This window comes from Tupaia chinensis, unplaced genomic scaffold (genome assembly GCF_000334495.1).
Source record: "Tupaia chinensis unplaced genomic scaffold, TupChi_1.0 Scaffold143680_1, whole genome shotgun sequence".
In the NCBI taxonomy this organism is placed as follows: domain Eukaryota; kingdom Metazoa; phylum Chordata; class Mammalia; order Scandentia; family Tupaiidae; genus Tupaia; species Tupaia belangeri.
In genome coordinates, this window is record NW_006203528.1 from 331,740 (window position 1) to 345,174 (window position 13,435).

Genomic DNA, 13,435 nt, shown 5'->3' on the forward strand with positions numbered 1-13,435 from the left:
TATAGGGTGCGTACGCTTGCCAGAAAGACAGAGAGACAGAGAGACAGAAAGCGAGAAATCACCCCCGAGGGGGGATGGCCATGCCGCAATCCCTTCTCCTCCATTCTCCTCTCGGGATCTTGGGCACTCACACACACGTGCACAGCGTGAATTTCAGCTGTTGGGTCCAGGACTTGAACCATGGTCGACTACGTGGGAGTCCAGTGACATAGCCATTACACTAACTGCTGGGCCCAGCCATGCAGAAACTTCTTAGGCTGATGTAATCCCACTAGTCTATTTTGGGGATTATCCACTGTGCTTTGAGGGTCTAGTTTAAGAAGTCTTTTTCTATCCCAGTGTCTTCCAAAGTTTCCCCAGTGTTTTCCTGGAGCAGTTTTATAGTTTGAAGTCTTAGATTTAGATCTTTGATCTGCCTTGACTTGATTTTTGTCAGAGATGAGAGGAAGGGGTTCAGATTCATCATTCTGCAAGTGGAAATCCAGTTTTTCCAGCACCATTTGCTGAAGAGGTTTTCCTTTTCTTTCAATGTAAAAAAGTATGAGTTAACATTTGGAAAGACATTGACATTGTTTTCTTTGTTGGAAATTACCTCTCAGAGACATATCCATATTTCCTTATCTGTCCCCCCAAATGCCATCATTCTGGGTGACTTCAAAATTGATGTTGTAGACCTTCATATATTGCAGGCTTCACACCTGAAGGCCACACACTGGTCTAGACAGCTGTGGTAGTGGTTTTCTCCATGTGATGCAGTGTAGCCTGGGCTATTCTTATCTATTTCGTACATCAACCTACCTGGGAATGACCTTTCTCTCCCTTGGGCTTCTTCCACTGAGATGATTCTCTTTCCAACCTGAGGTTACCTATGGAGTCATGGTTTAATACCATGAGTTATTAGAGGTTGGGTGAAGCTTTACAGAGTTAAGCTGAATCACTGAGATTTCATTTCTTCCTTCTTCTGTGAGATGAGGGTATTTAAAGCATATCATTATTTTTTCTATTTTAAGCCCTCAGTAAATTTTCCTTTCCTGTCAGTTCCTAACCCCTACATGTTCATAACCATAGATGTTATGTGCAACACTGGGGAATAATTCCTTGTTATGAATTGTGCATTTGTCAGTGCTTACGAGCTTGGTCTTCTCAATTAAACTTTAGAATCACATTTTATTCATTTTAATATTGCCCTAAAAAGTTTCTTTTAACAAGTATGTGTTAGTATTTGATTGATTCTAAACTTGAGAGTAAACTAGTAAGTGAGGAGTTAACACTTAAATTCTTGGATCTCTTTAAATAAAAACCTTCTATTCTAGATTATTCTCCCATGATAGAAAAAAAAAAAAAGGACTAGACAAAATGTGCATATGAGTCTCTTCCAACTATCTTCTTACGTTTCTAGGAATTGTACCATATCAAACCAGAGAATATTCAGTTTTCGTTTAGTTCGTTATTTGATGTCCCTGTGCCAGGTACTACATGGTTACAGAGCAAAGTATGTGTAAGGAATGAATGTTAGCATGATAACAAATGGCACACCCTGACATCTTTGCAACCATTTTCATGCCATATATGCTTTTTATGTTTGGAATCAAATTACAGCCATCGGGGAAAGCATTATGAGAATCCACAATAATGTGATGCAGTGATCAGTTGATGAATTTTATTTCATAAGAACTATTGGCTAATACGAGACAACACAGTCACCAGGTGCTGTGGAGAAAGATAGTCACCTTCCTTTCCTTCAACTTGACGTTTTCTTGATCAGACCTGACATGGCAGGATCTCAGATACAATATATCGTAGGAAGGACTTGGCACCCTCAGCTGGAATGGGCAGGAGGAGGGAGTTGGTATCTGAAAATATCTGCCTATAATTATTCAAGGTATGGCCAGAACAGAGCTTTCTGTATGCAAGCCAAATGAAATTATTAAGGCTAACCTTCTCACTCAGCACTTAATAGGTAATCAATTTTCACTATCAACAGTGCAGAATAAATCAAGGAGAGAATGATAATGCTGTTTCCTTACATTTGTGAAGGGCTTTAGAGTGTGCAAAATGATTTCATATGGATTATTTCATTTTCCTTTCATGGCAACAGAAAATCGGCCAGAACACACATGCGTGCATGCCTTGAATTCATTCCATGATACTTATTTAACAAATATTTTGGGACCATCTACAATCTGCTACCTTGAGTGAGAAACACTGGAGACAGAGCAGTGAAGCAGGCAGAAAAGATTTTACTGTCTTTTTTTTTTTTTTTTTTAGAGGTTTTTGCTATAGGACGTGTGCATTCGCCAGAAAGACAGAGAGAGACAGAGACAGAAAGCTAGAAATCACCCCCCAGGGGGGATGGCCACGCCTCAATCCCTTCTCCTCCATTCTCTTGGGATCTTGGGCACACACACACACACACACATGCCCGGCGTGAGTTTAAGCCACTGGGTCCAAGACTTGAACCACGGTCTACTACATGGGAGTTCAGCGACATAAACATTATGCTAACTTCTGGTCCCTTACTTTTTTTTTTTTTTTTTTTTTTTTTTTTTTTCAGTGGAGAAAAAAAATCTGATGTACTAGCAGGTCATAGGAGTTGCCCATAAGGAAGTGCTGAGTTTGGAATCTAGTACAGTGGTGTGAACTTTGGTCCATATACATGAGTACTTGGTAAATAGAGCTGACTTGATTATCTATTATTCAACTTTGATGCAAAGCTCCTGTATCACTGGGTTGGTGAAACACTTAACACTAGACTTTTTGCTTTGGTTCTCCTCCTGGTTCATGCCAAAGTTCTCTGGGACTTTGGTAATTCCATGGCATTATAGAGGGACCTCTCTGCTTCTGTTCATTTGTGTCTTTCCATTGAGGTTCATGATGATACTGCCAGTGTTCCTGTCTGTGTAGAGACATCATGGAGACAATGCTATTGTGTGACTTACAGCTGTCCCCCTTTGATGCAAGTGGTATGCAAATCCCTCCATGTTCTAACCCCTTTTTGTCCCACTGCACTTCTAAGCATTCTGTTCTCAGAGAAAGCTTTATTTCATCATATTTCTTTCATGTGCCTTGTCTATCCACCATGCTGAGGCTTCCAGATTTATATGCAAAGTCAGGATATTCATGGTATGCCTTGCTTCCTTCTTTTGCTGAGGTCAAGGATACAAGACCAAGCACCTCTCTGAATGGGAGCAATGGAAAGGGGCAAATGATTGGAGAAACAGGTATAAGTTATTATTTCAAAGTAATCTAATGACACAGCACAGAAGAAGTGGGTCAGGCCAGTGCCCGGTGAAGCAGACCAACCTGTGATTAACTTATCTGCCAGTTATTAGAGTTACAGACAGAGAGAAGCTGAAAATCAGCCCTGGAAAATCCTGGAAGGCTCTCTCCATGCAGAGGTGAAGAGAGAGCACCTAAAACTCCATACTCAGCTCTACGAGACAACTAAAGACTAGGAAAATGTTAGCATTATAGAAAGAATTCAAAGTGATTAATGGTATGGAAATCTTGCCTTATGGTTTAAAAGTGAAATAATAAAATGTGTGTAGGTTTTCCAACCAATTATTAACTGGGAAAGACGAGAAGGGTCAGCAATTCAGAGCAAAGGGTGAAATGAAATAAGCAAAGGCAAACTTCATATGGGAAAATAACTGGAAACCTTTCTCACCAGTGAAAACTTTTAGCCTTTGGAATGATTCCTTTTTAGGAGGAAGAAAGGTCAGTTATGCAAAAGTTTTAGTAAGAGAAATATTTAACATAATATGATGTACACATCTCTGGATTTCATCAGTCCGTAGGGACATTTGAGGACACATTAATATAATATATTGATTGCTGTGACTTTTAATCTCCTATTCTTAGACTGAAAGTGTCTGTCTCACTCAGACTTTGCTTTGGTTTGTTCTCAGAATCACTGGAGAGAGAATTTTTGAAGACTATGCACTTGTCTCAGGTTCCTTTTCTTCTATCTCTCTTCACTCAAGGGGTGTCTCCACAACTCAAGAGAATCACTAGAGAGAGAATTTTTGAAGAGTTGACTATGCACTTGTCTCAGGTTCCTTTTCTTCTATCTCTCTTCACTCAAGGGGTGTCTCCACAACTCAAGAAGTCTATAAGCTCCTTCCTATTGCCATATTACATGACATGTTAGCAGCATTTGATGGAGTTCACTTGGCTTCCTCCTGAAATATCTTTTTCATTTGCCCTCTCTGGCAAGGCACCTTTTTAGTTTTCCTCTTACCCCCCCCCCCCTTTTTTTTTTGCTATAGGGTGCGTGCCCTCACCAGAAAGAGAGACAGTGAGAAATCACTCCCCAGGGGGGATGGCCATGCCACAATCCCTTCTTCTCCATTCTTCTCTTGAGAGTTTGGGCATGCATGCACATACAGCTGGCCTGTGTTTAAGCCACTGGGTCCGTGACTCAAACCACAGTTGACTACATGGAAGTTCAGTGACAGTCATTACACTATCTGCTGGTCCCACCTCTTACCTCTTTCGTTGCTCTTTCTATGTTCCCTTTGCTGGATTATTCTTGTCTCTTCAAGCTCCTCCTTTGGTAGAGCTCTATGATTGTGCTCACAGACATCTCTTCTCTGTTTATCTCATTCTCATGTTCATTGTCCAACTATCTCATGGCTTTAAACACCATCTGAAAGCTAGCAACTATCCAAATTTATAGGTTCAAGTTTATTTCCTTCAGAGAAAGTCAGAGAGATAGAGAAACAGAGAGACAGAGAGACAGGTATTCCCACCAGGGTTTTTAAATATCATGACCCATCCCCAGCCTCAGTTAGTCCAGACTTTAGGCACACACATGTGTGCCTGATGTGCTCAGAGAGGTCTTGGGATGTGAACCAAGAACCTTTCCCATGTGGGTCAAGTTGTGTTACCACTGCACCACCACCTGGATGTTGGTTATTTAATAGCCACCTGAAACTTTAAGTGTTAAATTATAAGTTCTATGACCCCCCCCAACATGCATATGTGTGTGCCTGCATGTACACACAACACATACACAACTATTCCTCCCATGACATTTGCTAACTCAGTATACAACTATCCCATGCTTTCAGTTGTTCAGATAAAAATTAAGAGAGTTATTCCAATTGTTCTCCTTTACTCACACCCCAACATTCAATCTGGTTCTCAACTCTTATTGGTTTTCTCTTCAATATACTGAAATTTAGGGGCCAGCAGGTGGCATGGTGGTTAAAGCACTGGAGTACCACATGGTATCCATGGTTCAAGTTCAGAACCATGTGTGTGCGTGTGTGTGTGTGTGTATGTGTGTTTATGCTCAAAATCCTGATAGGAAAATGGAGGAGAGGGTAATTGTAGGGTAGCCATTCTGCCTGGAGGATGATTTCTCACTTTGTTGCACTCTGTCTCTCTGGTGAGCATGCATACCCTATTGCAAAAAGCTATAATAAAACAAAAACTAAAATTTAACCAATACCTGCTATGTTTAATACTTCTTGAGGTGGATGTCCTAGTCATCCCTGTCTCCTGACTGGATATTGCAACACATTTCTACCTTCTGTCTTTATCTCCCCCCATCCTACTCTCTAGTTTCAAGTTCACAGCTAAAATGGGCCTGTTCATGTAAGCCTGAATATGCCATTCTTTTGCTGCAAGTCCATCAATATTGTCTCATGTCACTCAGAGCCAAAGCCCGTGCTCTGCAGGCCCTTGCAGGATCTGACCCTGACTTGATCTTGTACGTCCCTGCCCTCACTCTTTCTGACTGTCTTGTTGATCTAAAACTGGACAGATACTGCTCCAACCTCCAGGTCTCTGCATCTGCTTCGACTGTTTTTCCTGATGGGGATGGCTTACTCTTTCACATCGTTCAGAGTTCTGCTCAAGTCTCAGTGTCTCAATGAATCTTTCTACGACTAGTCTGTTTAAGGTCCCTTCAGTTCCCATCACTATCCATTTTGTTCCCTGATTTTATTTATTTATTTATTTCATATAGTTATCACTGTATGGCATGTTTATTTAGTTGTTTGACTGATTCCTCTAATAGAAAAGCAGCTCTATGAGGGTAAGGTGTGTGGTGTGTGTGTATGTGTGTATCCTTTGCTCATTGTCTGGCTCATAGTAGGCTTTCTGTGAGTATTTGCTAAATGAATGAAAAGATGAATGCATCTCTTGGGACAAGTCCCTTTGTGCTTTATGTTCCTCTGCCCCTAGCTTCTAGTAACATGATGCCCCCTGCTTCCCCATTAAGTATAACAGCCAGGCAAGAGAGCCGTCTGCCGGCGACTACTCGGGGCTGCAGATACGCCACCTCTGCTGGATACTCTGGGGTAGAAAGGGCTGGATTATGGGCAGGTGGGACAAAGTCCTTGGAGACACCCTTTGCCATCTGCACTCTGGCTTAGTCTGAGTTCTTTAAAGGCTTTTGTAAAAAATTCTTCAATATCTAGCCCTAACTTCTTCCTCTTTTCAATGGATTCAGAACCAACCCAGAGGCTGGACAGGGGAGAAATTCCCTTTCATTCCATTCACAGTTTTGGAACACTTGAAGCAAAGGTGTCATTTATTCTATCAACAGGAAGAAAATGAAGCTCGCATGCCTACTGAGTCATTGTAAAACTCCTGGAGTGGCCAAGACTCTCTAGTGGCACTGAGTCTAAATCTGGGTTCTGTCTCACAACAGCTGTAGCTGGACCAGCCACCTGGGACTAGGAGGAATGGGATGAGATGGGGTAGGCCAGGCAGCCAAGAGAAGGATCTGTTTCTATTACTTACAAAGAGACAGTGCTTCCAGTTCTCCCTTCCCTTCAAAGCATCTTAGCTTATAAGAAGAGCAATGGAACTTGTGGCTATTCTTCTCCGTCTGCTCCTTGCTCCTACCATCAGAAGATGGCAGCAGAGATTGCTCTCTTCCCTCTGCTGCCGCCCCTGTCTCCAGTCTGCCCAGCAGGAAAGAAAGGCTCACCAGTGAAGGCGGGACAAAGTCCTTTGCAAAAACATATTGATTTTATTTGAGGAAGATAAATTCATAAACTGTACAGCTGTATTCATCAGTTCATTTTGGGGGAATGTGATATAGGAGTTGCTCAAAAATGAAATTCCCAGTAGCAGGCATCATCCGTATCTCTTCCATATGCGTAGACTACAATGCTCACAAGAGGGTGAATTCCTACTGCATAGGACAGCCGCCTTTCCAAGTTTCCTTGCTTAACCCGTAATCACTGTGTGGAACCAGTCCAGGGCTCCTACTGAGCCTTTTTATTCCATGTAAACTATGTAGTCCGAACCTCTGACTGGCCTGGAAAACCCACACAGACTCTGTTCACCTCTCTCAGTTCATTCCTGTCTCTCTGGCCTCCAGCTTTGTCTTGCATCTTTGTACTAAAGCTAAAGAAATACTTTCTTGGGGTTAGATGGTGGAGGAGTGGTAAAACACAAAGCTCTGCAAGGCTGACCCACATATGAAGGTTCTGGGTTTGCATTCAGAGACCCATCTATGCATGCATGTGTAGATGCTCTGGGGGTGGCTGAAGCTGTGACATCAAAGCCATGTGAAGGGTTCTCTCTCTCTCTCTCGCTCATGGAAAAAATAAATAAATTGATGAATTAAAAAGGCATACTTGTCAGTTTCTAACTAGAGATAAAGGTGTGTGCGTGTGTGTTTGTGGATAGAGTGGTAACCTCTCAATCTTTCAAATCCTTGGGAAAAAAGATTCACCCTATACTTTTGATTGTTTTATTTTTCTCCCCTCCTCCTCCATTTCCACACCTATTGTCCAAAAGAGGCGTTTAAATTATATGAAGTTGCTACTCATGAGTTTATATAAAGCCCTCATGACCAGGTAATAGGAGATATAAAATGTTTTCTTTAAATTGGTATCACTTCACTTGCAGCAGAATACCTGACTAAACTGACTTAAAAGTTGGAAGTTATATATCATATAGCAAGAAGAGAGGCAGGTGGAGGCTTGGTTAATTCAGCAGCTCAGTGATATCTGGGCCCTGGCCAGCATTCTCTCACCCTTTGTCTTTCCTCTCATTGCTACAAAGGACTGATAGTTCCAAACACCACTACATTGCTACAAAGGACTGATAGTTCCAAACTCCACTACTTTACAGTGTGTTAAAAGAAACACTTTAGACAAATGTAATTTAGCAGAGTTTAATTGAACAAAGAACCAATCAGGCAGTTCTCAGACTGGTTCTGAGGAACTCCAGAGTTGCCACGTGGTTGGATAACATTTATTGGCAGGAAAAAGGAAAGTGACATACAGAAACAGAGATGAGGTAGAATAAAAAGCCAACTTGGCTATAGATGGACATTTGCCTATATGAATACAGTTTAAACAGTTGCCCATCTGTGACAGATTGAGGCACAGTTGCTGTGATTGGCTACGATGCAACTATTTGTTACAAAAGCATACTCCTATGGAGGTTTTCAGTTTATTCACATTCTAAGTTAGGTTGCAGTTCATATGTAAAAATTCAAGTATGTAAGTTCAGTATTTAACTGGCCTAACACATTGTGAGGTTCAAAGAGAAAGTTACGAAAAAGGGAATTAAGGTATGAGTTTATTTTGTTGTAAAACATTTTTCAAATTCATGATTCATAGTTTTTTTTCCCATAATACACATTTCCATAATACACATTTCTGAAGACCCTGGTATAAAGTTTCTCTATTTATACTATCTCTATTTAAAAGGAGAAGACAGTCTTTCCTAAAAATTTCGCATTTCCTTCCAGGTTCTATGGACCAGAACTAGGTCATGTGGTCATCAATAAATCAATCATTAATATAGAGAAATAGGTTTGCTGGATGGATTTATACCAATTATAAGTCATACCCTGCTGCTAGGTCCATCTTCCTTGAGAATATTGCTGTTGATAACTCAATAATATTGGGTTTCTTTTAGCAGGGAAGACATGTGAAATGGCTGTTGGATAAGCAACCAGAAATATACTATAGCACAACTCAAAGGCACATGGGTACAGCATTAGAGCCCCACTCAAAAATATCCCTAAAGAACAGTATGAAAGAGAAATCCTCCCAGTGGATAGGATGCTGTGCCATGCATCCAGCTATTCACCTATCTGGAAGGAGAGATGGCCAGCGGTACACAACTGTAGTGATTCCTGGGCAGTGAGTGATGGCTTGGCTAGTGGTGAAGACTTGGAACAAGTGAGGTTGAAATAATGGTGACAAGAAGGTCTGGGGGAAAGATAAGTGTGTGAGCTTTTCAGAACAGGTGGAGGATAAATGCATCTGTGCCCATGTGAGGGCTAAATCCAAGGAAAATGGTTAAAAAAACTGGCTTCCAACCATCAGGTGGCTACACACACTTGTGCCAAACCTGCCAACAACAGAGACTACCAATGTGCTCCTGCTTTGACTGTTTCTTGGAAAACTGTCATGGAAGGGGCAGTGATTTGTCCTCCTTACAATGCTTCTGTCAGTGAAACAATGGGCAAGGAAGGGATTACTATTCTGTCCTTGCTGAAATAATGGTCCTGATTACTAAGAGGAATTAAAGCTGCCACTATGTAATAGAAACAGAAAGGGGAGTGGTCTAAGATTCTCTGGGCTAGCATCTTAAGGATCCTGTTTTCACTCTTAATGGAGAACTACAGCAATCAAATACAGGCACTGATCCTTTAGGAATGAAGGCTTGAGTCAGCTCAAGAGGCAAAGCACCATCACCAACTGGGGTGCTGAGTGAGGGCCATGGAAAAACAGGATGGACAGTGAAAGAAGTACGTTCCAAAACCCACAGGCCTGTGACCAACTGTAGAAACAAGGACTGCGGTAGCAATACCTATTTTTTAAAAAATGCTTAATACTTATTTGCTTTGAAATATGGATTTATTAAACATTTTCCTCTTTTCCTATTGCCCTACCATCAAATACAAAATTTCTCTATTGTAATTAATTCATATTTTGATAATCAAGTAATAAGACTTCAAGGAATTAACTGAAGTAATAAAGGAATAAATGTTACTTAAAGATGAGTGAATTGGTATACAGGGTGTTGTGTTTACCTTTTGGCAGAATAAGTGGCTCTTCAGTATTTCAGAGAATAATTGAAGACAGAAACATGATATGTTATTGCCTTTATTCAGAAATTAAATGTGGGTAAGAGGTGTGTAGGGGTGCTACGAAAACAAAGGGGTGGACTGTGCTTGACTATTCGTTGTCAACTTGGCATCACCACCCTCCACTCCTGTCTCTTCTGTATTGAAGAAGAGAAGCTTGGAATGAACTTTCTCTTCACTGTAGTTCTGGGTTAGAGCTTTCTTGTGAGGAACTCATGCAAGCTTTGCAGGCTGATATAAGGAGAGGACATTATACTTTTGTGGTTGTTGCCATCCAAATATGTGGAAATTTATGAAAACTGCAGCAAGCTTTTGAGAACAATTTTCTTTTCTGCTGTATCCTGAGAAAATTCGTAGGAGGTTCCAGAGGATGCTGAGCATTCTAGAAGTTTCTCATGGCTCTTCAGAATGTTAGTGCTTTAGACTGAGATTGCCTGTGTTGGCTTCCACACTTCACTAGTTCTTCCAACTCTCTTGTAATGCCCTAATTTTCCATGTTAAAACTTTAAATTTCTGGAATAGATAAAATGATCACCTTTTGTCTTATCTAATTTTGGATTATTAAAGGTCTATAATGTGTGACCATGATATCCAAGAACATGACTATCTTGTAGGATGTGTATGTATGTGTGTGTGTGCATATTCATGCGTGTGCAAAAGATATCATCATTGTGAAAAATTAACAACATAAAAACAGAAAAAAGAAAGTCTTCTCCTACAAACTTTTCCTTTCCCCAGATCCACTGTTAACATTTTATAGTGCTTATTTTGTAGTCACCTAGTAATTTTATATAGACATAATTGTAAGTTTTGAAAAAAATAGTATATATTATTCTAAAGTTTGCTTTTATGGATGTAACATTTCATAGCCAATAAAACCACCTCAGTTTTTTTAGTTTGGTGTTGCATTGAGCAGATGGGCCACAATTTATTTAACTGTATTGCCACTAGTGGGCATTTGACCTACCTTTAATTTTCCATTATTACAAATAGTACTATAATAAACATTCTTATAGGTATAGACCTGCACACCTGCATGAGTATTTTCAAAGAAAGATACTTAAAAGTGAACTCGTGTCAGAGTTTGCCACATCACACTGTGAGCATATGCCCAAGCTACCTGAAGGAAATCATCATTTTATTTGCAAACATAATTGGAATCTTACAAATATTTATGAAATCATACATCTGTATACATTCCTACTAAAACCAAGGAAGAGGGGTTTGAATTTGATACCTCACATTTGACACTTAATACCCATCAATAGCAGATTGCTTTTTCACCTGTGAATGTATTTGGAAGGAGACTTATTTTGGAGAAGTTACATTGCAAAGGAGTGTTTGCATTTCCCTGAAAGCTGAATAGGCCCCACAAGGAATAAAAATGATCTTGGCTGGCCTAAAACCACTGATATTAGCTTAGTGGTGTCTGCCTAGGGACTATATTCTAAATCATTTTCCAGGATGCTTGGACTCCAGTTCCTTGTTTTCAGATTCATCTTTAACCATTTTTAAGACCCGTGATCTTTAAATGGTCATTGGACTTCTTAGCTGGTTGATGTGGATAATCTCTGAATATATAAGCACAAAGACTTATTAGTAACAAGTGGACAAGGTTCAGTTCAGATTCTCCTGTTAACTCCATCTGAAGTAGCCAGATCCCTTAAGGATAGAAATTATGAGCCAGGAATCTCATTAGCAGAATTTCTTTTACTTTTCTTTCTTTCCTTTTTTCACTAGGCACTTGCTGGCTCTTAGTAGAGTCTGGCTAGCCCCAAGAATCAGGGTATACGATCCAGGTTTGAAATTAAGAGGAAATTCATTATAAATGAGTGCAAACTGGCAATTTCTGAACACTTACTCTGGGCTAGAGTGCCTATATAGATTGTCTAAATTAATCCTCACAACAACACTGGCCAAAGTCCCATTTTCTTTTTCAATGGGGAAATTGTAACATAAAATGTAGAATTTAATTTGACTAGTGCGATTCAAATAGTTATTGGTCAACTGGCCTTCAATGTCAGACCTGTCTATTTGAAAACCTACCTGTCCCCCTTCACTTACTCTGCCTCCTTCTGCCTTTTTTGGGACTATTGCATGACCTAGAGAGAAGAGATGAACTAAACACAAGAAGGGTGAAATCTAGGACAAACATTTACAGTTTACATTTGCCACTAATTCTATTGTGTCTTATAAAGCACTTTCTTCCCAGGGTTATTATCTAATCTTTAAAAAGATCTTCTGTAATCAGTTTGGTGGGTGCCAGCAATCCATGCATGAATATCTTGTTTATTTAAAGCAGGGTTTCACAAACTCAGTACTATTGACATTTTGGACTGGATAACCCTTTGCTGAAAGGAGCCATCCTCTGCACTGAAGGATGTTTGGAGGCACCCCTGACCTCCACTCATAGATGCCATACACTCCTCCCAAATGTGACAATCAAAATGTTTCCTGATCATGCTCTCAGTTGAGAATCACTGATACAGAGATAGGTCAGGAGAGAAAAAAAGAACTTCCCCTCCAACAAAACAGACATAAAATTTACAAAGAATTGCTGTCAGTTTCCTCGTATTCAGTACATATGTCTAAACAGATTGGGAAGTAGAGGAGCATTTTCAGCATGAAATGCAGAAAAACAGGCTTACGTTGACTTGACGAACATAAACAGGTCGGTGAAAATGTAAAATGTCCTTATGGAGACTCTGGGTAGCTATAATAACCAGCTTTTCAAGCCTGCATAACAATTTCTGAGAGAAATTGGTAATTGATTTCAATGTCTAGTTATCGAGCTATTTTCAATTTCTCTGACAAGGTGGTGGCACTGACTTAAAGTTAGATGTGTATTTCCCTCTATTCATGATTATGTGATGTGATTCCTTGGCTCAATCACAGGAGATTTAATTATTTCATGTAAGATTCACTAGGGGCCCAGGGAAGGGAACTGTGACCCTTTGTGGTTGATGGCTTTTAGGAAGGTAGCATCGTGGAGTGTAAGGAACACTGGATTGGAAATCCAGGGATCTGAATTCTGTTCTGTAGCTTTTTACCTGGTTATATGCCTGAGGGCAAGTAAGTTTAACTAATGGGATCCAATTATGTAGGAAGGAGAATACAAAATCAAAACCTGACCATGCCTTACTCTGCCTACACTAAGGTTTGGTGGACTGATTGCACTAAGGGATCCCATCCCCTTGCCCCCATCTACACCCTTTGCCATGTCATTTTGTAGTTTCCTTCTGTGATTCTGGGCTCAACTGTGTAGCTTGCTTTGGTCAATGCGAAAGTATCAGGCTTGACACAAGTCAAGGGTTGAAGAAGTGCTTATTTGTTTCTGTTCATACCTGCTTTCTGCCATCACTGTGA